This window comes from Alligator mississippiensis, chromosome 1 (genome assembly GCF_030867095.1).
Source record: "Alligator mississippiensis isolate rAllMis1 chromosome 1, rAllMis1, whole genome shotgun sequence".
Lineage (NCBI taxonomy): Eukaryota > Metazoa > Chordata > Crocodylia > Alligatoridae > Alligator > Alligator mississippiensis.
In genome coordinates this window covers 133,697,143-133,724,041 of record NC_081824.1, presented here as the reverse complement: position 1 = coordinate 133,724,041, position 26,899 = coordinate 133,697,143, and the positions used below count along the sequence as shown (strand labels likewise).

Below are 26,899 nucleotides of genomic sequence, written 5' to 3'. Positions count from 1 at the left end.
TTCAGGTAACTGTAGACTGAGATCAAATCTTCCCACTCAGTTTTCTATTCTCTAGACAAAATAATCCTAGTTCTTTCATTTTATCATCATAAATTATGTTACCCAGGTCTCTAATCTTTTTCATTACTCTGTGCTGGACTGTTTCAAAGTTGTCCACATCTTTCTTGAAGTGTGGAGCCCAAAACTGGACACAGTGCTCGAGATGAAGCCTTACCAGTGCCACATAGAGGAGAATTACTTTGCTTGATCTGGAAGTGAAACACCTATTAATACAGCCCAGTAATATATTGGCCTTTTTGTGACAAGAGTATACTCTGTTGGCACATATTTACTGTGACCCGTAAGGTCTTTTTCTGTAGTACTGCAGCCTAGACAGTCATTCTGCAGTCTGTATTTGTGCATGCAAGTTTGGCCCAAATGCAAACCTCCGTACTTGTCCTTGTTGAATTTCATCCAATTGATTTCAGACCGGTTTTCCAGATTATTCTGGATCCTAGTGACTCTACCCAACTTGGTGTTGTATATGTATGCATGTGCGCTTGTCTGTATTTGTATATATTAAAGCAACTAACTTTGGTAAGAGATAACTCAGAGCTGGCCACTTTATTTTCCCAAAGGGGGGAATCTACACACAACATGTAAACAAATAAACAATGGGTTAAAACCTTCATCAGTAATTAGATGAAAAATCAAGGATTAAGGCTGTGCATTGCTGTCACTGACAGAGGTATTCAGACCACACAAATATTAGTCACAGTGCATAAACTTATGCCTAATTCAGTGAGAAGTGAATTTATACACCTATATCCATGTGGGTGTTTAGGCCATGGATTCCCTTCCTAACATCAATGCACAAGTCAAGGTTTCCAAGAACTGCATCAATGCTGCCTAACTCCAGGACAGGGGCTTCTGTACTTCTTACTGGCTGACCTATACATCTCCCTGCAGAATCCTAACCAAAACACACTTAAATGTCTTCATTCAAGGTATGAAGACACAGCATGAATGAATTCTACATATGAATATACATGCCTATATTTTAGGCAAGCCAGTACACAGCACTGTTGTGCCTACTCTTTTGGGGTCTGGCCCTAGGCACCAAATATCTACCTACATCCCATTTAGGTGCCTCTGAGACTAAAATGGATTGGATCCAAAACCTACCAGGGTTTCACAGTGACTGGGCATGTCTACACGAGATGCCCACTGTGCAGTTGTTATTGTGCAGTCATTTAGTACTTGCACAACCAAGTAGTAAATGACTGTGCAGTAGCATCCCAGCACGGTTGCCTAGTGCCGCTTACTGCGCAGTATCTTGTTACTACTGCGCGATAGCGTCACATCACGGTTTGTGCCTGGCAATGCTACTGCGCAGTTGTAACAAGCTATTGCTCAGCAATAATGAGCTACTGCGTGGTAAGCGTCTTCTGTAGATGTGGCCCCTGCCTGTTAGATCTATAGAGATTCCTGCAGCTGTTAACTATGCTAACTATTCAATGTAGTCTGTTAAAATTAATTCCTATTAAGAGTTTTGGATCTTTGTAAAGGAAAGGATAACATTTTATGGCTTTCCCAATAAAGATCAACTAAAATCTAATTGAGTCTATATTAATAATTAAAAGTGATGAGGAAATCAGGGTTCTGCATTCACTCAGCTACAAGTTTTCTATTCACTTTTGATAGATTTTGCAAATGGTATTCTTCTGTTACCTCATCTATAAATTGGTCTTTGGCACATTTCTCCAAGACCAAGAATGTATTTTCGTGGGAAAGACAGGCGTATTAGTTATTTTACAAGACTTTGGATTCACATATAGTTTTGTAAGATGACTTAAATTTCTTTTTTTAGGTACAGGTCAGGTTAATTTGAAGCTCAATGCATTAAAATAATCTCCATCGCCATATTTTTTCTCCATCAATTTCACTCACACAGAATTGAGGGTTGTTTTTTTTTAAATAACATCAATCACCTAAATACTGCTGCATTTGAAAATTGCTTTTTGCCTGAACTAACGTAAAAATTTCCATACATTTAAATTTATGGATTCATGCTATCGTTTTTGGGAACACAGAGTAATATAAAAAAAGAACAGACACTTTATAAACATTTTTTTAAAAGAGCCATTTAAACTCTATGAGCAGCGAGGCTTCTCCAACCTGCTGGAGTTTTGAAACAGACTCGATTAATCAAGTCTTGTATATTAGCATCCCGCACTTAAAAATTATGGCAGGGGCACTTGAACTAAAGCTTGTTGACCAAGCTCTAGCTCAAGCACCATTTTTAAACATGGTGTGCTGATACATGAGATATGGCAGTGCTTTAATTAGAGCAACTCCCGGATCCACTCTAATTAAAGCGTTGCCACCTCCCTCCCCAGAACGTGTAAAAGTACCCCTTGTGTCTTGAGTTTGCCTAACGTAGACCTAACTTTCTGAAAACATTTGTATTTTTTTAGTTAGGAGGAAAATCAAAGCAAGCCTTATAATGAAGCTGACTCAGAAAGTTGATTCAAAGAAGAACATGAGTCGACAATGTGACAAAATGATCAGTAGAGCTAACCACATTCTATCACGCATTAATAGGTGCATCACGAGCAGGTCTAGGGAGGTGATACTTGCCCTCTATATGGCACTGGTAATGTTGCAGCTGGAGTACTGCATTCAGTTTTGGGCACTGCACTTCAACAGGGATGTGGATAACCTTGAGAGGGTCCGGAGGAGGGCCACTCCTTTGGATTAGGGGCCTGCATGACTAGGGTCCTACAGGATAGGTTTTAAGAAGAGATTGAGGGACCTGGTCTCTTCAGCCTCTGTAAGAGAAGGCTGAGAGGAGATTTGGTGGCCATCTACAAATTTGTTTGGGGGGCGGGGGGGTGGGAGGGTGCAAGGAATAGGAGATACTCTGTTTACCAAGGTGTCCCTTAGAGTAACTAGAAACAACTGTCACAAACTGATGGACAGCAGATTTAGACTAGTCATTAGGAAGAACTTTTTTAGGGTTACCAGAATCTGGAATGGGCTTCCACGTGAGGTGGTGCTCTCCCCTACCTTGGAGGTCTTTAAGAAGAGACTGGACAAACATCTGGCTGGGGTCATCTGACCCCAGCTCTCTTTCCTGCCCGGGCAAGGGGTTGGACTTGATGATCTGCTGAGGTCCCTTCCAATTCTGAAAATCTAAGAAAATCTATGAAGCTGTGATAGAAACTGTCATTGTGTAGAGACAATCACTTTTCTATTGCACGCCCACACAACTAGGGCTAGAATGCTGGTCCAATGGCTGTACCACACACACTCAAGAAAGATATCTGTTACCTGTCAGCATTAGAAGAATTGTTCTATTCTAAAATGCAAACAGATGATCAGTAATAACTTGCTGTAGCACATATCACATCTATCCACAATACAAATCTTTAACATCTTGTTTAATTACAATTTGTTTCATCTGTATTTGGCACAAGAGTTTCAGAAGTGTAACATTATGAAAAGTGTGAAGACACAGTCAAGTAATTTGAATTGGTGGAGACAAACAAACTTTAGAAAACAGTCTGTTTCAGATTATATTGATTTCAATAATGAGTAGCAAAAATGGTTTGAAAACTTTTCTTCACATATTACATCTGCCTCTCACTTCATTCTGGTAATCTTCTGCCCTAAGGAATATTCCCTACAAAGGTAAAATGGGAACTGAACTATAGCTAGGCTTAGCAGAATTTTTTTTTATTTTTTAATAATTTTGACAAATAATATTAATGTTTATTTTTAAGCATTTATTTCAATTTTTATCAATTTACATTTTCAGGGTTGTGCGAAACTAGGGGTGTGGGAGACACAAATTACTGACAGTATACTATTATTCTAGTGAAGTTTAACCGCCCACTGAGACAAATGTAACTACTGTAGGACTGACATAGCTCCCTCTTCCATTTTGTCACTTCTTCCTTTGTTCCCAGTCTCCTGGGGTTTCTGAGAGTTGCAGTTCAAACTACAGTCAACATGATTCTGTAGGACTGCTCCCCGTCATCACACTCCATTAGCTATCATTTTTCTTACATGTCCTTTCTATAAATTTTGACTGTTAAGGATAGAAATATTTGTTTGTGAGTATGGGGTGAAACTGATGTTTATTGATGTTTACCGATAAAAACTGAATCCTGCCATGCCTAACTATAGCTTTACAAAATGGCTGAAAGAAGGCTGGAATTTTATTTGAAGAAAGTCTATTACATCTCAAATAGTATCCATTTTTAATAAAGAAAGATTAAAGAGACATTGATCATTTGTGAGAATGCCAGGAAGAAAGGATGATTCTTGAGGATGAGCCTTGTAGTCATTTGCTTGAGAGATGCTCCTTAAGAAGAGAAACTAGCAATCTTTAGCAAATGTCTATTCCCATTTTTTTCTACTTGTCAGTGCTGTGAACTCACCCAGGGTAGAAACAGATGTTGCCTGAGGTTACATTTGTGCCACCATAAAATTTTCTGACAGCACAATTAGCAAGCAAATAGTCATTTCTATTGTTTTGTGCCACATCATTGGCCACGACAAAAGATAGTATAAAATAGTGCCACTTTATTATGTCTACTTGCCCCGTGGTGAAAGGGTGTGGGCAACCTGGAGATTCTTGCACTCTCCAGCCACCCCAGGAAGGTGCTTCAGGGGCTCGAGGGGCCCATCATGAGCATTCCAGGAATTCCCATACAGGATTGGGCACCCTGATCCCCAGAAGCACCTGCCTGGCTATCCTAATTTGGAGACATGCTCCAGGGAATCTCAGGGCACCTCTGTGTAAGCAGAGAAAGTTGGGGTTCACTACTTATGGAGATCTCCCCTGGGACCTCCAGGGGTCTATCTCCATAAGTAGGGAAAGCTCGCACAGGTCCTGGAATGGAGGCATGAGATAGGGGAAAACCCCAGCACCCCATGCCAGGACCTGCACTGGGTCCATGCTAACCCATGCTTCACATGGAGTCATGGGTTGGCACAGGTTCCAGCAAGGATGTTCAGGGGGGTGTGGGACCCAGAGAATCTGCAGCACCCTGTACCTCCATGTCAGGCCCACTGCTGACCCATGCCTTCTCATGAAGCGTGGAGGCACAGGGCACTGGAATCTCCTGAGTCCCACATTGCCCCAGGCCTCCTTGCAAAAGTGCAAAAGTCAGGTTGTGTTCACTCGTTGCTTCACATCACCAATACAAGGCCCCTGCAATTAGAATGTAATTAGCAATTTTGTTAATGCCACACACACCAGAACATATCTCATTCTTTTGAGAAGAGGTAGTTAACCATGTTAGTTTTAAGTCAGGCAGAAGGTTGGGCAGGGAAGCACCTTAGAGATTAACTGGTTCAGAGAAGCATGATCTTTCTTATGCAACAATCTATTTCATCAGATTCTAATCCAGTGATCCAGAACTAAGAACTGCCAGAACTAAGAACTGCCATTTTCTGATGGGTACCCTTAGTCTAACAAGGGATGTATCAAGTCTAAAAAGGTTTAGAACCACTGGATTCTCAACCTTTTTAGACTTGAGACATCCCTTGTTAGACTAAAGATACCCATCAGAAAATGGCAGTTCTTAGTTTTCATGCATTTCTTGACTATGGAAAAATACTAGAGCAATTTTTTGTCGCAAAGAACTCAGAATGACCAGAACAGGTCATTTGACACTATGCATATGACACTGAATATTTTTGATATTATGGATTCCTATTTGAAATCTCTGAGTTTATCTTTCGAATCATGTTCACATGTTTGCAGCTCCCTTAAAAAGGATCTTATGGCACTCCAGAAAGCCACTGAACTCTGGCTGAGAATCACTGTAATAGAGCAACTTCTCTGTTGTAAAAAACTCAGGAAGACTACGAAAGGTCAGAATTTTTTGACACTGTATATATTTGAAGTCTCTAAAGTGCCACCCTGCCCTACCTTTTGTTTGATCTCATTCTTCTGTAGCTGCATATGCCTCCATATAGAGTAGCAATAATTTATCTTAGTCCATTAAGTAAGCAGATCTGAACAGCAGCTCACACAGAGCTTGATCCACTGAGTAAGAAGCTGCCATCTATTCAAAATAATGTTTCTGACCACAACTATTTTAATTATTGAATGATTACTTATGCAGGCATAAGACTGAGACTACAATAATAGTAACTTTAACCATAAGTTACGTTTCCTGAATAGTTGCAGCCTAGTAAAATTCAGTCTGATACCTTTAAACAGAATTTCCTTGGAGATTTTTAAGAACATAAAGGACTTTCCAAAAATGTCATCTGTAAACTTTATTCTTTGCATATGCATTGCTGCCAAGTATTTTTACCGCAAAGGAAATGCTGTTTCAGCTGTTTTTGAGCAGAGTAATGTTGATAGCTAATGGCCTGTTCAGTTAATCATAGTTATTCATTCTTTGGAAACACCTCAGAATATAACCAAAACCTTGTTTCATTCTTAATCTCTTGAGTTACAGGCATTATATAATAGTCATGATACTTAACCTATCAGTTTGAATTAAAATTGGATCCAAAACAATTATCTTAAAATACTGCCAGGATACGGAGCCTCACCAGGAAAAGAAAAATGCTGTTGTTTTTCAGAAAGCTACTGAAATAATACTGATAGCACTTTGGAGAAGGGCATTCTCCAGAACTCACTTTAAATAAAATGTTGCTATTTGACATCCATCGAAACACCAGTTTTCAACCATTCCTGAAGTGACAAACAATATACAAACAGGGTTTACGTTTGACCCATTATAGGGACCTTCTGTCAAATCTGGTCCTGTGTCTAAATTTGAACTTGAATCTGGATCTCATCCAAATTGTAATCTAGCCCACTCTCTCAAAATGGGTTCTAACAATCTGTTTCAGAATAACAACCACTCAGGTACCAAATACCCTCAGAGATTTTCGTGTACATTCAGGGAGGTATTCGCTAATTAGAAAACAAACATGCCTCCCCCCCCCCCCCCCCCTCAAGTTTAATGTCTCTTTTTTCTCTTAGAACTATGGACTTGTCAGAGGAAAACTGAGTTAACTAACCAAGGGGACACAATGGTGCTGCATTGCTGTCATAGAAATATAATGTATCGGAACTTAATCGCCCTGAATGCTGTCCACAATGGGAAGGAGCCAGCTCTGCTCTCTGGTCCAGGAATATATATATCTATAGATATCTATAAATATCTATATAGTGTAAATGTGGCACCTGTATATATATATATATATATATATATATATATATATATATAATATTATTTCTGTTTGCCTCTTCTTGGGCATGTCTACACATGCAATTAATTCACAACAATAAACTCTGGTGTATATTGCACCAGAGTGTATTGCTCCCAGGTGCCACTTTACATGTGCACCCAGGACCGTAGTACATTGAGCCAAGTCACAGCAGCCCTAGGCGGTAGGGGACTCAGGGGTTTAGTTTGCCAGCCCAGGGCTGCTTTGCCCCAGCTCAGTGTGTTGTGGAGGGGCTGGCTGGGGCACAAGGGTACTCCAGTGCTGGGCTAGATGGCAGGCAGCCCCTGCACTGAAGCATCCTCATGTCCCAGCCAGTCAAGTCAGTCTACATGTGTGTTGCTGCGCATGAAAAAGCTCTACAGCAAGATAGAGGTTTTTAATTTAAAAAAGCTAGTAAACCTGCTGTGGAGTTTATTAGTTTCCTGTGGCCTAATAGGGTTGCATGTGTATACGCTGTGATGTTTACTGCAAAGCTAATTAGGAAATTCCTTAGTAAATGTCTCATGTAGATGGATCCCTTGATTCTTTGACATTCAAGTCCTCCATATCCCCAAATCAGCTGCCTCATGGTGAAGCATAGTAAACAATGAAAAGGAATACTTTCCACTGGCCTTTCTAAATAGAAAACACCTTCCATAATAGCAGGGGGAAAAAAATCACAGGTTAAAAGCCTGCAGAAGGAGTATTTAATAACTAGTAAGATGGGTGGGGCCAAAGTGCAGTTGCCCATCTCTCTTCTCATCATGTTAAAAGTACCTAACATTTTCAACAAAAGAAGTATATTTGATTTTTTGTTGAAAAAGCAAAATGGCAAGATAGAGATTATTCAACAATTTTGGGGATGTGTTGAGGATACTAATTTTCTTCAGAAGGTGATGGAAGTAACTTGGGGACATTGTTTTAGATTTGATTGTGATTTAATAAGAAGAAACTGGTTGAGAAGCTGAAGGAATAAAGCAATTTGGGTTAAAGTGATCATAAAATGATAGTGTTTGTGATTCCAATGGAAGGACAGAGTGAAAGCAGCCAAATACTAAGAGTGGACTTCAAAAAGCAGACTTCAAGAAACGGATGGTAGTTGTAGATAAGGTTCCAGGAAAATAAATTGTTGGGGGAAAGGTTTCAGGTGAGCAGACAGCTTCTAAAAGAAACAATATTGAGGGCACAGACAATTATCACAATGCAGAGGACAGAGAGGAATTATTTTAAGGTAGCAATATGGCTTCATCAGGAATTATTGAATGGCCTTTAAATAAAAAAGGAATTGTAAAAAAATGGAAACAAATGTACATTACTAAGTATAAAAGGATAGACTAAACATGTAGGGATAAAATCAGAAAGCCCAAGGCACAGAATAAGTTACAACTAGCAAGGAACATACAACACTGTAAGAAAAGGTCCTTGAAATATGTTAGCAATAAGAAAATGTCTACAATGAACAAAGGAGTGCACTGTGGGAATACTTATGGTACCTCATTTGGAATTAGCTGGAGTATCAAAGGCAGTCTAGATATGGTAGCATAGGAATCTGAGCAGGCTAATCTACCTTGCTTTTCAGCTATCAAGGCATCTGGATATTTGAGTTAGTTTAGGGCTTGTTGAGGTATCTCTACACTGTACAGAACTGGTACATATAGAGTTATACCAAGTTAAATTCATGGTCAGGAGGATAATTCCCATTTAACTTCATCAAAATTCAATATATTATATACAATGAAATTAAGTACAAGGTTAGGGTCAGTACCTTACTGTACCTGCCAGTATCCAAACTGTAACTGTTGCTTTCCCAAATTCCATAGCCAATTCTCAAAAACTGCACTCAGCCCACAACTTATCAGAGAATGTAGCAACAATGGGCAAAGCTAAGAATATGAGATTAGAAGTAATTAGAGTGATGAAGACTTCAAGACTTGCACAAAGGAAGAAACTGCAGACTGACTGCATTTACTGACATAGTCTTATTTTCCACACCATGCTTTTTTCCATTCATTTGCTTAACGCTCTCCACATAGGACACTCATTCATTCTACATGCACACATTCATTCAAACCAAGTCACACTACCTTTCACTCCACCCAGAACAATTCCACCTCTCCTCATTGGTCCAGCGGAGATGGGTGAACCAAGAACTATAGCAGGTGGGCCTAGACTATCCTAGTCTTTTGAGAGGGGAAATCGATGAACCGAGTAGGCTTAAAAGAGAGAAAGGGAAGGTATAAATTTGGGGCAGACAGCCAGAGGCATGGCTTTAATGTAAGCTAGTGGCCTAGGAGAACCCCAGGATCTGGAAAAAATATGTGGATTATATAGCCAGGAACTTAAATATTGGCAACTTTTGCCAAAGAGAAAGGAACTGAATATTAGGAAGGATGTCAGAGCCCATGGCCAGGTGAATAAGGTAGCAAGGTATGGTGGTAAGGTACCATGAACAGGAAGAAATAAGAGACTACAAAGGCAATTGGCTCTAGTGACACGGCGATCTGGAGTGTTTTCATAGGGCCTTGGGGAATTTTGGAGAGGGTAAATAGAGTCTATTTATAAGTATGGGAAAACAGCTTCAGCATGTCTATTTGATGCTCTTGCTCAGTAGGAAGTAGACAACTGTGTCTGTAGGAATTTCTCATACTTCTGAATGAAGCATGGAAACAAAAATTGGGGTTCTTCTCCTTGCACCTCATTCTTCAGACACTTCTGCTTAAAACAAGGGTCCAAAAGGGGTTGCAGGTAAATAGAGATAGAAGCCTTTCTCTTGACAGCTGCTGAGACTCTGCCTCCCATAACTGCCCCCCTAATGGGGGGTGTTATTCTGTCATTGGGAATTTTCAGTTGTTTGCTGAATAGGATGTGTATTTGTTTAGGGAAGTGGTTTCCAATATTGGGTACACATACCCCCAGGGGTATGTGGCACTTCGTTAAGGTGCCTAAATATGTGCCTAAATTTTAGTACTGGTGGTGGAGTTTCTGACTGGTCAGTGTGTACTGAGTAACAGAACTGCTATGCACTGGAATTGGTGTTGACAAAGATGCACTGGGTATCACAGGTAAGAAAAGCAATATTTTGCTGGTAAAGGGGTATGCAGCAAAAAAGTCTGAAAACCACTGGTCTAGGACATCTACCCCTACTGGGGAATGGGGAATCAAGATTTATTGGTTGCTTCATCCTACAGAGTATTCAAGAAGTTTTAATTAGCTGTGTTTCCTAAATAGATGCATGGAACTATGAAGTTAGCAAATCAGAATGGCATAACCTGTTGATTGATGGGTTTTCTCATAGGCCCTGTTTATGGTTGAGCTTTTTTGTTTAAGGATTTAGGTCCTATGAAGGGAAACTTTTTTTTCATTTATTATAAAAATTAACTTTTATCTGTATGTGTAAGCTGATCAATCAGTGAATGATATAAAGCAATACATTTTAAGACAAAAATTGACCATTAGCTCATCCAGTCTGGATTTCTGTATAACATAGGCCATATAATTTAAACCAGATACCCCTATATTAAACCCAATAACTTGCGTTGCTAAAGCAAATCTTTCAGAAAAGAGTCAAATCTTGATTTTAAGGCAAGAGGTAGTGAATCCATTACTTATTAAACTATTGTACACATGGTTCAAGGCTAAAGATGATTTGGAGCAAGAGCTTTCTGACCAATGTGACAGCTTACATCTTCAAAAAAATTGTAATAATCTTTGTTAAGAAATAAAATAATTCTCCATTAGAATCCCAATTCGATTTAACATGTTGAGCTATCTAGAGTTGATAGCATACTGTTTAATAAATGAAACTCTGTCCTTCCATGTCAATGCAAGCTCACAATGAGAACATCCAGTCCATAGAACACTAAGATTAAATTGTTCCTGTCAATCTTTAGGTGCTGATTCTTCCATTTATCTGTCAACCAAACTGACATGAATTCCTTGGGTAATCAGATCATAATATAAATTAAATCAGTATTTAAACTACTTCAGTGAGTACAAGCTTTCCAGCATGACTTCTGAATAGCCATGGGTTATAATGTAAAGACGTTAAGTCTAATTTCAAAAGTCAGGCAACTAAATACGATGTGCATATCCTACATGCTAATGTTCACCTCAACACTTTGCTTTATCAAACAGATATTAGGGTACGTAAATGCTTATATGAATACCTAAATATAAGATTTGGTATCTTTATTTGAAAATTTAGCTCTGAGTGTTTTATGATACCCGCATTAAGGCGGCAATAGAACATTTTTTTAAAATAGCTAAAATAATACTAGTGGCAGTTTTTCTAGGACAAACTACCACTGTTATACATTCTTTTCAAGTGCAGTGGAAAATATTAACTAATTGGTCATCTAATGTTCTTTAAAATACTCACTTTGTGTTTTACAACTGCAAAATTGTCTTCAACACTAAGCTATTTTAAGGAGTATACTTGTATAATTTAGATCAGGGATGCTGCTTAACCTCCAGCCTGTGGGCCAGATTCAGTCCCCAGAGCTGTGTCAAGCCTGCAGGACTCCCCATGGGTCTGAAAATGTGGTGGTGGGGTGGCCGATTCCCTGTTGCCAAATTTCTGGACCTGTGGGCGGCCCTGTGAGCCAGACTGCCCTGCATGCTAGACTGGACATGCAGGGCACCATGAGTGCCCAATTATGGCAGACAGAGGCAGGTGGGGCCCAATCCCAGAATGTGAGCCTGGTAGGGGCGGTTGCGGGGTGTCAGGCCTTCATCTTGCCATGCAAAGCCAGATCTGGCTGTGCGGGGTCAGGGGAGGCAGCACAGGGCACAATCCTGGCATTACAGGGCCAGATCCAGCCTGAAGACCAGCTCTGCGCCAGTCATCTAGTCCATGGGGCCCAAATATTGAGCACCACTGATATAGATGTAGCATTCTCATAAAGTTCAACAAGGACAAGTGGAAAGTCCTGCACTTAGGATGGAAAAATCCCATGCAACAGTACAAGCTGGGGGCTGACTGGCTGGGCAGCAGCTCTGCAGAAAAGGACTTGGGGGTTACAGTGGACAATAAGCTGAATATGATCCAGCAGCATGCCCTTCTTGCAAAGAAGGCTAACAGCATACTGGGCTGCATTGGTAGGAGTGTTGCCAGCAGGTCAAAGGAAGTGATTATTTCCCTCTATTCAGCACTGGTGAGGCCACATCTGGAGTACTGTGTTCAGTTTTGGGCCCTCCCACTACAGTAAGGATGTGGGCAAAGTGGAGAGAGTCCAGCAGGGGGCAACAAAAATGGTGAGAGGGCTGGGGGACATGACTTCTGAGGAAAGACTGAGGGAACTGGGCTTATTTAGTCTAGAGAAGAGGAGACTAAGAGGTGATTTAAGAGCAGCCTTCAATTACCTGAAGCACAGTTCGAAACAGCATGGAGCTAGATTGTTCTCAGTGGTGGCAGATGACAGAACAAGGAACAACTGTCTCAAGTTACAGCAAGGGAAGTTTAGGTTACAGATAAGTAAGAAAATTCTTCCTAAGGAGGGTAGTAAAACACCGGAACAGATTACCCAGAGAAATGGTGGACTCTCCATCCTTGGAGGTTTTTAAGACCCAGCTAGACAAAGCTTGTCTAGGTTAAAATTCAATAAGGACAAGTCCAAAGTACTGTGCTTAAGAAGCAAGAATCAAATGCACGAATTCAAAATGGGAACAATATTTTATAGTGGATAGTAGGCTGAATACTGTGAAAAAAATGGAATAAAGCTAATTGTACACTGAATGTGTTAGGTAGGGTTTTCATGCAAGTCCTGAAAAGTGACTAAGGCCTTTCCTCTTCCAGAGCATTCTCTCTTTTTGGGCACCACATTTCACAGAAGATGATGGAGAAACTGGAGAGACCTCAGACGATACTGACAAAACTATTGCTTAGAAAACATGATATATGAGGAAAGATTGAAAGAAATGAGACTGTTAGTCTACAGAATAGATGACTGAATGGGGTGGGGGGTTGATAGCAGTCTTCAAATACAAAAGGGGTATCAAAAAAGATGGTGATCGATAGGTTAAAACTGTAACAGGGAAGATTTGGTTTGATGTTAGAAAGGACTTTCTAAAGTAAGGGTGATTAAGCACTGGAACAGGCTACCTAAACAGGTTGCATAATCTCCATCATTGGAAATGTTTAAATGCAGGTTAGACAAATACTTGTCTGGGATGATTCTGCCTTGACAAACGGGCTGAATTAAATAACTTTCTGAAGTTCCTTTTCACCCTGTTTTATGATTGCCTGACCCAGCATGCTTCTGTTTATTTTGTGCCACATTCTCCTACTTCAAGGAAGTTCAGGGTGAAAGTCTCCGAACAGTGCACGTAGAAGCTGTGTGTGGAAAATCTCATGGAAATTCTTGTTACTATTTGCATTATGGTAGTACTAGCCTACTGGTCCCACTAGGTTTGGGAAAGCATTGTGCTCGGAATTACATGAGCACATAATACTACATGTCCTTGCATGCTACACATCCCATAAATAAGACACATACCTTGTTCTAGGAAGGCAGAATGAAGGGGGAAAATGATTTCTCCAGTGTCATGGCTGAACTCAGGCTGCATGGAGTAGAGACAGAGTCTACTCTTCAGAATTAGCCCTTCTCTTTATAAACACCACAGCTCAAGCGTTAATCCTTTCATGGATGCTGCCATATTGGCAGAAGCTTTTGGCTGAGCCAATTCAGCAGCAGCTGTGATGAGGCTGGAGTGTGAGCTGCGGGGAGACCTGAGCAGCAGACTCCATCCCTCCTCTAGACAACTGGGAAAAGAAGGAGCACAGCCCCTGGAACCCATTCCAGTGTCCTCATGCTTCCTTTCCAGTGCAAAAATCAGCTTCTTTGCTTAAAACAGACCCCCCAATTTTGCATGGTCAATTTTGGGGGAAAAGGTGCATGTGAGAACTGAGCAAATATGGTAAGAGATAGTTTGTACCCTAAAGAGTTAATAGTTTACATAAAGAAAACAAAGGATGGGAGAAAGGAGATAACATCATTCCTATTTCACAGATGGAGAATTGAGGATTGAGTAATTTTTTCAATGTTACAGCTAATATCTATGGCAGAGCCAAAACTTGAACCCAAGTCTTCTGAGATCCAGTTATGTGTCTTAACATTGGACCATTGATTCTGACTCCAGACCAGTGTAGCCAATGTAGGAGATGATATCCAATGGGTGCAATCAAGGATAGAAATCATGGATTCAGTTGACTCTGCTGAAAATGTAATTGCCAACACAGTTAAATGTGAGAGAAACATCCCTTAAATAAAAAATAGAACTGGGTGCTTCCTGCCTCAGGTATAAAATGTCTAGCCTGGAAGGAGAGAGACAGTGCTAAGAGGTAACCCTAAGGTTAGGTCATCCTAACCAAATGGCAATGGGAAGGAAATAAGCACTCAAAGAGGAATGACTATTTATGGCGGTTTAAATGGTATTTTCCTCTGACCTATTTTTACAAAACAAAGACAGAGGAATGGAAATTCAGACAGCAGAAAGTGTGCTCTATTTCCTGTATTATACAGACAAACATGTAGGCACTTAACTTTAGGAAGCTAAAATGGTAAGTAAAGTGAGATTTACTTTGAGCAAGTTTGTCCAGAAGATTTCACTAATTGGTTCTAATTTAGCAAATTATCCCTGTTCTGCAAAGCATATGCTTAAAGTTAAGTACCTGTTTAGGCTACATGTTAGGAATGGACCTAAGTGCTTTGTGTAAATCAGGGCCAAACAGCATAGCTACAGGGGCACATAACTAGAAGTTTCACGGACAAATTGAAGAGCACAGGAGAGAGATAAATACTCTGAGAAGTGTGTGTGTGGGGTGGGGAACAACATGCAGAAAAGAATGTGTGCACGTGTGAGCACATACACACACATGTTTATATATGCATACATAAAATAAGCATGTATTTTAATGCTTGCTACCTGAAGAACCACTTTATATGAGCTGCCAAATATTTAAGGCCAACATTTGCTCTCAGTTATGAAGGTGCAACTTTATGGGATATGCACTCCATAGTGGTGCAGCATATTTTGACTTTACAAACTAGTGATTTAGCTTCTCTGAGCCTTATTACAAGGGATGATAAAGTGAAAAATCAAACACAGGTAGATGAAGAACTTGTGCATGTTGGAGGACTGAAATCTATTGCTTTATTGTATACCAGAGAGCTGGTTCTTATAATTGTTTACCTTCTGTGAGTATAATACAATAAACCAATTTAAAGCCAAAATAGCAGAAACATTTGCTTCCTATACTGAAACAAAGGTTTCCCAAGAGAAAAGAAAAAGGTAGCATTTTTATATTTCGCAAAAACAAAGATTTCTATATTGACATTAGTAGTGCATTTTTATTGTGATGACACACAGAATTGTGGAGGCAACTACAATACAGCTTTATTTTGTATGGTATCTTTCATACAAATTGTATCCCGCGTTATTTGTACAGAGTTCAGCAATACAGTTTCAAAGTTAACATAAAATGAAAGCAGTTGAAGAAAGAAATTATGAGGTATAGATATGACAATCTAAATTGTGATTGCCCAATTGGGATTAAAAAAATGCAGTGGATTTTAGCCTCCGTTAAAGGGAAGTATGGAGTCATCTTGTTGGACAAAACCAGACAGAAATCAGAAAGATCACTAAGACTAGGAGGTAATTAAAACTTTGTTACACCTGGCTAGAAAAAGATACAATACCCAGGCTTATTCTGAGATAATAAAATATGGTTAAATACATATAGGGTCACAAGAACTTGTTGAAAAACTTAAGTGAACAGAAAAAATTGGAAGCTTGTGTCCAAAGACACATGGACCTCAGTTAAATATCATGTCAACTAGAAAGTATCATGATTCTTGGGTTGAAATCTGATTACAAACTAAAGGTGAAGTGATATCTCATAGTGCTAACAGCCTGCCATATCCTTCCATTAAAAAGAAAGGAGCAATTTTCATGTAAATTATTCTTGGGCATGGGGGGAAGGGGACGGGAGGAAGGAATGCCTAAAGAAGTGATGTTTGGAAGAACCATAACTGGAGCTGTGCAGAGGGTTGAAGCTCTGTTTCAGGGATTTTCAGATTTTGAAATGTTGCTTTCTTGGAGTGAAACTGGAAATGATGAACTTCTCTGAGAAGAACAACAACAAAAAATATTCATTTGGGAGCAATCAAAATGATTTGTTTTTAGTTTAATATTTTAATATACATATTAAAAACATTTTTGGAAATAAAATGTCAATTTGTTCTGAAGAGTGGTGGAACTTTCCTCCAGTATTCTTCCAAAACAAAGTTCTGGAAAAAAGACCCAATTGCATTAAGTTTTTCATAAAACTGGAAGGAGCCTCACAGGCTACTGAATCCAATCCCTTCTTTTTGTCATAACTGCATATTCTGCTGGAATTTCAATCAAAATCACTCTGACCAGACTGAACCAGGAGGGATTTGCCTTGCTCCAAGATGTGATGGGGGTCAAATCCAGAAGGAGAAAGAGAACCATGAACTGAACAAAAGAATACAAATATGTAAAGGGTAGGAACTTTAAAATAGGTTAAACCTTTTCAAAAATCGATAACCCATACCAGCATCATTTTTTCTAAGATGAATTTTGGTTTATCAGTTTTCCTTTGTTTGAGTCTATCACTATGCTTTACTAGATTATTTTTTGTTTAAATAATTTTGTTTACTGTTTCCCTATAAATAACCGTATTTATTCTGTCCTTTTGTATATAGCCCCCCCCCGATTTTATGCAAAACCCTAAAACACATGCTTAACTGCATGTAAGTAGTTCTGCTTGCTCCCCATGCATAAGCGCTTTTTTGAACTATGACCCTGATTCTAAGTTTTACAATACCATAGGTAAAAATAAGATGATAAAAGCAGCACTGAAATGATGAGAGAAGCTGATCAGCCTCCTTTTAGTGTAATATGTTTCAGAAAAAATTAAGGTATGTGTCATCGTAGCGTAAATGTTATACAACAATTAAAGGGTATCACTGGGTGTGACATATACAAGCCATCTTTTCACAGCTTCTTGTGTCCTCAGTATGCAAATTTCAGTGTTTGGTTCTGCAGTTTTACTCTGCTTCTTTCCTTTCCACTCTCCTCATATGTAGTTTCGTTCTGCAAAAACAACATTACTGGTGCTGGTTTGACCCTTATCCTACAATGTGAATGTGTAAGCATGTGCACATTAAGTTAGCATGTACAGCAGGTTATGCACTGACCAGGACTCTCCCATGTTTTAGCCCCAGTAACTGAATCATTAGGGTTTTTTTCCAGGAAGCAGGAGACTCAGGTTTTAGGTTCCCCTTGTATAGAGAGGGTTTAATTATCCATCCTTCTGACTTTCCAGCACAGTGTTCAAATCAGCACGTCATGAGTCCGTCATCACCTAGCACTTCTTTTGAATCTGACCACTTGGGTAGGGCAAGAGAGGGAAATACAGAGGCCCAGGTAAAAGAGAAACAAATTAAAGGATGGGTTGTTTAATGAGATGGTTTCTTCCCTGGGTGGAAGTAGGGTCCTGGGTTCTACTTTGGGCTCTTGTTCCCACCCAGGCAGAAACTTCCCTGCTGCACTGCTCTCCACTTGTATGGGATAAGGGCTGGATATTGTTGTGTGGTAGATAGAGCACTGTTCACTGTTGGGAAGTCAGCGAGTTACAGGTTTAAACCCAGTCTTGGCCAAAAAGGCCTACAACCTGGGTCTTCTACTTCCTGGGAAGTGCCTTCATTACTCAGCTACTGGGGCTAAAATATAGGACTTATACTCAGGCATAAGCCTATAATATAGATTATACTGTACTCAGGTATAGTCTATATATAAATATAGACCTATACTCAGGTACATGCAAACAGGTGTTAGTACACATGTGGCCAGGCGCCTCCTCGTCAAGCATCTAAGCCATGGCTATAGCCATGTTGTGCATAGCCTACCGTGCATTGCAGGGGTAACAGAATCGCAACCTGCATACAAGTTCCAAAAACTCCACCTACGCAGATAGAAAGGGAAACAGAATTCTGCCCTTCACAAATATTTAAAGTTCTTCATTGTTAAAGTGATATTAAATTGTTGACTACTGTAATTAATCCTCACAAAGCAATTTCAAAATTGAGAGCTACATATTTTTATCCCAGTTTTACAAACAGGTACTGCAACAGAGGGTTTCTGTGATTTGCCTGGGCAACAGAAAAATCCAAACTTGGAGCCTAGGTTAGGTTTCAGAAAACTGCCTTCTTGCATTTGCACCAGTACTAAGTCATACTTCTTGCTGGAAAGAAGTCAAAGAAAGTCATGCCTCTTGCTGGAAAGAAAGTTGTTTTCCAGGTTTGTTTGTTTTTTTAATAAAAATTTGCTGAAATGGTGTGCAACTTTTTTATTTTTAATGGTTTGTTGTGCAAAAAGAGATTTGTAAATGTTGATAGGATAAATATGGCTGCAAAGCCACCTCTTCAAGTGGCATAAAAGATGAAAGAAAAACAATACTTCATAGCTATTGTATGATTACAGAATAATTTGGGCTGGCAGCAACTTCTCACAAGTCACCTAGTTCACCCCCTTGAAACATGGGAAAAAGTGATTTAATGATTTTCCCCGTGTCTAATTGTGGCCTGTCTAGTCTAATTTTGAATAATTCACTGAAGGTGATTCCATAAGTCTCACTGCCAGGTTTCTCTCCTACACAACTATTTTTATACTTATACATTTTTCCTACTATAGAATAAAAACTTTCTTTGTGGCATCTAACGAAGAGCATTCAACGTGAAAAGCAGCATAGTATAAAAGACAGACACCCAGGAGACTGAGGTGTTTAATCCAGCTCATCTACTCACCTGTTGTGTGACCTTGTGCTAGTCACTCTTTCCCCTACCAAGTCTTGTTTCTCTGCACTATTACATCTTTAGAGCAGGAACCGCCTTTTACTCTATGTACGAACAGTATCTAGAATAACATAACCCTGATCTTACTTGAGGCCTCTTGGTATTAATGTAAAACACATTACAACTTCTAACTTTCTTGCATACTTATATATATTTTTTAAATAATACATAACAGCAGTAGTAATAAAGTGACATTTCTTACAAAATTTCAAAATACTTTACAAACTTTAACTGATTACCTCTTAGGAAGTTCTAATTTTAGCCATATCTTGAAAGACTTACTTTAGATGACGTTATGATGACATTAATCTGAAAGTGGCCACATAAAACATGTGGTGCCCTCCCATTTTGTATTGTAATTAGGGATACAACACATGAAGTTGAGAATTGAAACCCCCCTATTAGGACTCAGACATGCATAATTCTATCTTAGAAGAATTTGATGTAAGAACAATGCTCTCTATTCTCTTTTTCACATCAAGTGATTTCTGCAGGGGCAGTGGTGGTGGGGAGTGCGCAGGGAAAAGGGAGGCACTATGTAAGACATCCTGGATATATTCCTGTACACCTGGGGCGCGTCTAAACAAGATGTGTACTGCGTAGTAGACTAATTAGCTGTGCAGTAAAAGTCTCAGCATCTACATGTGAGCCCCATTTAGGCTGGAGTAAACTAATTTACTCCGCAGCAGGACAGTACTTATATTTAGTATATTCAAGTAATACAAGTAACTATCCTGCTGCAGAGTAAAAAAGAGCAGTGCACATGTAGATGCTGACCCTAGCTGGCTGGGGCACAAGGATGCTTCAGTGTGGGGCCTGCCAGCCAGCTAACCCCACACTAAAACACCTTTGTGCCCCAGTGAGCCCCTCCAAAGCACGTTGAGCAGGGGAGAGCAGCTCTAGGCTGACAGGCTGATTCCCTGGGTCCCCTGCCAGCCGGGGCTGTTCTGCTCTGGGTCAACCTGCTGCGATTCCAGGTACACATGAAGACGTGTATGGCAGCAATAAACGCTGAAGCGATAAGCTCTGCAGTTTACTGCTGTGCATTAATGGGCACATGTAGATGCGCCCTGGGTATTTCATACATGGAACTTTAAGCACTGTCTTCTTTACTGGTGAAACTCTTAAGTACACTGAATCCAAATTACAAAACTTACAGATCTTACAAGCCAAGCTACTTTTGCTGATGGAAAGCAGTTCCTTGGATCCGTGTTTTTATATAGAATATCTCCAGAATTGGTAAATATGTTATATAAGGCCATCTTGTAGCACATATGATCATTGTGCCTCAAATCTTACATTCCACGTGTTAACCAAACAGCAGGCACTACTGAGAGATAAGGCCAGCAGTTGGAATTTTTTGTGTTTAATTTGTTTTTGTGTTCAATGATAGACTTATTTCTTCAGGGCCTCTTGAGAGCAATGGAATGTTAAAAGTATTTTTTTAAAGGAAAGTGGTAGCTGGGCAAAATGGAATGGGAAGGACAATCTTTTTTTTTTTTTTGTAGGATCTGACAAGTTTCCAGCAGAGTTTCTAGGTTTCTGGACTAGAATTTGTAATTACACAGCTGCTTCTGAAAGGAATCTTTCAAGATGAGAGTGGTAGTGAAAACTGAAGACAGTTCAGGAGCTTGATATGTCAGACAGAGTTGTGGCAGTAAGAAAGAAGGGAAAATCTCTTTTTGGAGCAAGATTTCTCCAGGGCCAAGGAGTGAAAAAAGTGTCTTCAGAAAACATCACTTTTCTAAGGTCTTATTAAACATAATCTTCCTTCCTGGAAACCAGTAGTGGGTTTGTAGGTGGCTGATAGTCTCTTCCTTTGCTATTTTAGTTATGAATGCATGGAAAATTATATTTTTCTTGCCACACAAGGTACCATCAAGAGGACTGAACAGAAAGACTTGTCATGTAAATAATTTTCACTGAACAGTACATCCATGGCTAAATCTGGTTAAAAAAAAATAAGCTGAGCATTCCCCAAGAAAAATTCAGTCTGTGAGCTTGTCCTCCTTTCCTTCCCCAAGAAATGAGTGACTTTTAATATACAATATGTTAACAGATATCAGTGTACCACTAGGTTAACAGAACAGACACCAAGCTTATACTGCTTACAGCAGGAGTGTCAAACTTACAGCCCTCTGATCTGTTTCACCTTGCCCTAGGGAGGCTGTGAATTTGGGACTGGGTGAGTAGGGCCTGCCACTGAAATCTGGGATATGGAGCCCTGCTTGGAACACACGTTGGAAGCAAGGGGTGAGCAATGGCTGCATTAGCCCCCACAGGTCCCTGAATCTACTCTCCTAGCTGCTGAAGGGAGGTCTGAATCTGGCCCATGAAAAGCCTCATGGTCCTGATCCAACTCAGGGAGCTGGAAAAGCTTGACATACTGGCTTAGGCTGTTTAAAAAGAAAATTATAAATCCTACTTGAGAACCTTGAAGTTTTGTATTCACCTGAATCCAAGATAAATTATAAAACAAATGATAGATTTGTTATAATTTTCCATGTCTAGAATCTAATTATTGGAGGGTTGTCTTAAATTTGTCCCATCCCCGCCACCACTGTAATGGGAAAAGAAATGGTTGAGGGGCAAAGGGTAGGGGAGGCAGTAGGGGGTGGTTGGTTGATTTATTTCTGTCATTTGGTATAACTGCTAAAACATGTTGACTTGCAATTAAATATAGTGTTTGCAATGAGAATAGTACTTCCTTTCCCTAACCACTAGAACGCTCTTATTTATACAAATTTATTTGTATTTAGATTGTTTACATTTTATGTTAGGAAAAAATGTATGATATGCATTTTACTTACTAGATAATATTTTTTACTTATGATCCAAGCTTCTTTGCTTTTGGATTAAAATAAGATTTCGATTAAAAATCCAGAAACTTCAATGAAAAAATACACAAATTCCTCTTTAAATATTTAAACAGAACTTTAAAACATGCTGGATATGTAAGGAGAAATAAATTTACCAAAGCATGTTTTTTATCCTTAGCTAATTCCAACTTGTCCGAGTGAAGAAATTGTTCCCTCTGCACCTCCTCTTTGAACTGAAATCAAAATTAATTATAGCAAAAGTTTTCTGAACAACAGAAAATTAAAATACTTGCATTTTAAAAAGTACTAGCATTTTCTTAATGGTCAAAAATGAAAATAATATATATTTAATAAAGTACATGATACTGTAATATTTATAGTGCTTGAGCTGACTTCTGATGTTAAAGATACTTTCTATTATTAAAAAGGGTTATTTTTTAATGTATTTAAATTTTAAAAAATATTTTTTAAAACACTGAATTTTTTCTCTACTCTACCTTTCATATACAACATTTCTCCAAAGTTTCCAGAAAAAATGATGGATTCATATAGGTAAAGAACATGGAACATTTTAGGTGGAGATGTGTTTACTGTATCCGGTAAGCTTCAGACATCTAGTTGGTGCAACATACTTTTGGTATTCATGCAATGCCATCTCTTCTATTAAAGCTACTATGCAAGTTCAGTGCACACATTTGCAGAAGTGTAATTATGCAGCTGGGGCATTGTTACACTTTGATGCCCCTGTTGACTTAGGCAGCAGTAGTGACTGCCAGTTGTTGCCACACTACCAATGCAACCACAGCCGTTCCCACTCTCCAACCAAATTGGCATCTGAGTTGGCTACCCTAGTCACACCACTCCACATATGAGGAAAGTATAACATCCAAGTTGTGAATTTTTTAAAAAGCTGTTATAAGAATTAGAAAATTGATTATTTTTTTCTTTTCTGAACTGACCAAGCCCTTATATTTATATCATGGTGTTCAGAAATGATACTGAGGGGTTAACACTACACTCTGGAATCACTAATGGAATGTATTGACTACGGTGCATATTATGGTCCGAGTTTTAAGCAGTGGTAGTAACTTCTAACTAGGTATCTGATGACAATACTTTATGGTTTGCAAACTGAATATGTTAGCAAGGCACAGAAAAGCAACAGAAAAGCATTCTATAAGTGCATTAGAAAAGGAAGACCAAGAGAAATGTATATACTTTGAACAGAATCTGTGCTGCATTTAGACTTAAGATATATAAGCTACAGCTTAGGGCCTCACAATATACTAGGCCTCTAAATAAGAAAACAAAACTGGACATTTTCTTTCTAATATGAAAAAAATACATATACATATGGCTCCACAGTTATTGTTCATATTGAGTTCATAAATTTGTACAGATATAACAATAATTCATCTTAAAAATGTCATGAAAATCCATTTTCGTGGATTATTTTTATCCTATGGGGCTTCTTAAACTGGACATAGCCTAGGGCCTCATCATGTCATAATCCAGCACTGAACAGAATGCTTGGAGATGTTTCCTTTGGCATCTCTAAACCAATAATGGTGGATGCCAGAAAGGGTAATGAATAGGAGATAGATCACTCTAGATCAGGGGTGGGCAAAATACAGCCCACGGGCTGGATCCGGCTCGCTATCAATTCCATCTGGCCTGCAGAGCCCCTCCGCAAGCTGAAACAATTATCACGGGTCCTGGCTCTTGGCTGCCCCTCCGAAAGCCAGTGTTTCCATGCAGGAGGGGTGACTTTGGTTACCAACCCCTCCCTCCCCCCACAGCCTGGCCTGACCCATCCCCAACCTCAAGATAGGGGGTGCTAGAGACAAGAAGTAGAAGCTTTTGCCTGGCGACCTGTGGCTGTTTCCCATCCCTACCTCCCTGCAAGAGTGGAAATTCAGTTAAGGGCCCCACTGGGCTGGGGGCCAGGGACTCCTGTTGGGAGAAAGGGGGCTGGGAACATGAGGAGTTGTGTGCTATGGGGCCAGGCCAGGCTGGCTCTGCACACTGCAGGAGCACAGGCGCTGCATGCTATGGGACTGGGCAGGGCTGGCCCCAATCCCTGCCATCACATGCAGCTCCGGCGACTCACATTTTGGGGGCTCTGAGGATTGACATCCCCCCCCACACCCACACCTTCCCAAAGCCCCCACACACTCTCCTACAGCCCCACCCCCACCATACCAACACATACACAAACCCTCCCACATGCCCTGACACCAAAACCACACTCCCCCAGCCACCCCCCCATGCACCCTTACCTCCTCACTCATAATATACAAGAGTAAGACTGTTTTTGAGCTATTATGCAATCACATCTATATACATTATGTAACCACATATATTGGACAAAAACATGTTTTGACATAAAATATGTTGCAGTGGGTATCTGATTTTCTTAGTATATGATTTGTTGGGTTTTTTTCTGGTTCCAAGATGGCAACCCCCTGCACCTTCCAAAAGGATTAGTTCCGGGGCAAAGGGAGGGACTTCAGGTGGCAAAGGTCAGGAGTTTGGAGCGGGACTTCTGGTCCCAAGATGACAACCAGGGGACAGGGCACCTGTCAAGGGGTGGGGCTACCCTTGTAGCCCTTGATAGCGGACCAAAAATTGTTAAGTGGCCCTCCAGGTGAAATAATTTGCCACCCCTGCTCTAGATATCTCCAGTTCAATGTTCTCCCTCTAAAGCAGAGGTTGGCAACATTTTTGGGCAGTGCCAAAAACACCTGCACCCTCTACCTGGAACATGTTGGCATGCCAGGGGCGGATAGTGGGGAAGCTGTGGAGGGCCTGATCTTTGTTGCGGCAGTGCAGTCTGGGCCCCTTCCCTGCTGTCTGCCCTGAGGTGTGTGTGCACCCACCACCAGCAACAAGCCAGGCTGGGGCTCCGCTGAGCCCAGTACAGCTGCTTGCAGCCTTCCCACCACCTGCTGTGAGCAGCTCAGGCTCCATGGCAGCCGGCAGGGGCTGGCCTAGAGCCTGTGTTGGCTGTGGCAGGTGGCTGGGAGGCAGCAAGCGGCTGCAGTGGGGTCCGTGGAGCCCCAGCTCAGTTTGTTCCTGGCAGTGGGTACACATGTGCCTCAGGGTGGATAGCAGGAAAGAGGCCAGGGCTCTGCTGCCACAGCAAGGATTGGCCCCTTGTGGCTCCCCTGCTGTTGGCCCCAGGTGCGTGTGCACTGGGTGGAAGCTACCAGCCAGGTCAAAGCTCCACACACCCTGGTGCAGCTGCTTACAGCTTTTCAGCCACCTGCCAGCTGGCCCAGGCTCTGGGGGAGGCCTCTGCTGCCCACCTCAGATCCCATGCTGCTTGTGGCAGGTGCTAGGAGGCTGAAAGCAGCTTTACTGGGGCCTGCAGAGCCCTGGCTTGGTTTGTTGCTGGTAGTGGGTGTACATGCACCTCTGGGCAGAGAGCAGGGAAACTAGGAGGAGCCCGATCCTTGTTGTAACAGGGCAGTCCCAGCCCATTCCCCGCTGTCCACCCCAAGGTGCACGTGCCAAGCAAAATGCCTTCGAATGCCATGCTCTGGCATGCATCCTTGGGGTTGCCAAACTCTGCTCTAAAGCACACAGGATACTGGACTAGATGGATCATTGGTCTGACCCAGTATGGTGGTACTTAGGTTCCTACTTTACTAAATGTGGAGGGGAAGTTAATAAATGACAAAGAGAATGCTGAAGTGCTTTATGTCTTTTTACTTGGGTCTTCACAGGAAAGGTCAAATCTCAGAAAACAATCACAGTTAGCAAGGACAGGAGGTTGAAGAGCAGGGAGATGAACAGGTGAGAGATTACTTAGGTTAGGTGAGTGTTTTGAAATCAGCATGGCCTGGTGAAATTCAATTTGGATTACTCAAATGGCAGGCCATACCCTCCCCTTCAACTTCCAGTAACTCACTAGCAGGTTAGTGGGCTGGATTGAGTGGCTCTGTAGGCCAGATCCAGCTTGCAAGCTCTTATGTTTGGTAATCCTGGTCTAGATAAAACTCCTATGAGGTAGCTGTATAACTGGTTGGAAGAATATACTCAAATAGTAGGGATCATGGCTCAGTATCAAAATGGAAATATGTATCAAGAAGGGCTCCCTCAGGGATCTATTCAGGGTCTAGTACCATTCAGTGAGTGTGTCTACACAAGACATTTACTGCAGAATTGCATAATTAGTTCCAGAGTAAATGGCTCGGCCTCTACATGTGCAGCCCCATTAGGCCGCAGGAAACTAAGACTCTGCAGCAGGTTAGTACTTGTAAATACAAGTACTATCCTGCTGCGGAGTTTTTTCACACACAGCAATGAAAGTATAGACGCTGACAAGGCTGGATGGGGCACAAGGGTGTTTCAGTACGGGGGCTGCCTGCCGACTAGCTCTGTACTGGAGCACCTTGTGACCCTGCAGCCTCTCTGAAGTACGTTAAGCTGGGTTGGAGCAGCCCCAGCTTGGCGGGCTGACCCCGCTCCCCCAGCCCCCTGCCGGCTGGGGCTGCTCCGACCTGACTCAACATGCTGCAGTCCCAAGTGTACATTCAAATGGCATGCTTGGGAGCAATAAATTTTGGTGCAATATGCACTGGAGTTTATTGCTGCATATTAATAGCAATGTAGACACACCCAGTATCTCCCTTAATGACTTGGAGGATAGAATTACAAATACACTTTGTGAATTTGTAGATTACTCTAACATGGTTGTGACAGAAGGCAATTTAGAGAACAGAATTAGGACTAAAAATGACCTTCTTAAACTTGATAAATGGTCTCAAGATAGAAATGTGGAAAGAACTATATACTTACATTAGTCAATATTCTTCCAATACAAAATGGGTTGTTATAAACCAAACACTGATCAATTGTTCTCTGTGCCCACTGAGGGCAGAACAAGAAGTAACAGGCTAAAATTGCAACATGGGAGATTTAGGTTAGATATTAGGAAAAAAATTCTAACCATTAGAGTTGTTAAAACACTGAAACAGA

The 26,899-nt window shown here is 40.7% G+C and overlaps 1 protein-coding gene across 2 annotated transcripts in view; it reads right to left on the bottom strand.

Moving 5' to 3' along the window:
- Positions 1-26,899, bottom strand: part of SCAF8 (SR-related CTD associated factor 8) — a 180,551-nt gene that overhangs the window by 11,519 nt on the left and 142,133 nt on the right. Inside the window, exon 28 of one of the 2 annotated variants that reach the window (XM_059714278.1) lies at positions 15,550-16,344. The exons of the other annotated variant lie outside the window; for it this stretch is intronic. The gene's annotated coding sequence lies outside the window, so the exon portion shown is untranslated. Of the gene's footprint in view, positions 1-15,549; positions 16,345-26,899 lie in introns of those variants that run through there. 2 annotated transcript variants of the gene reach the window in all.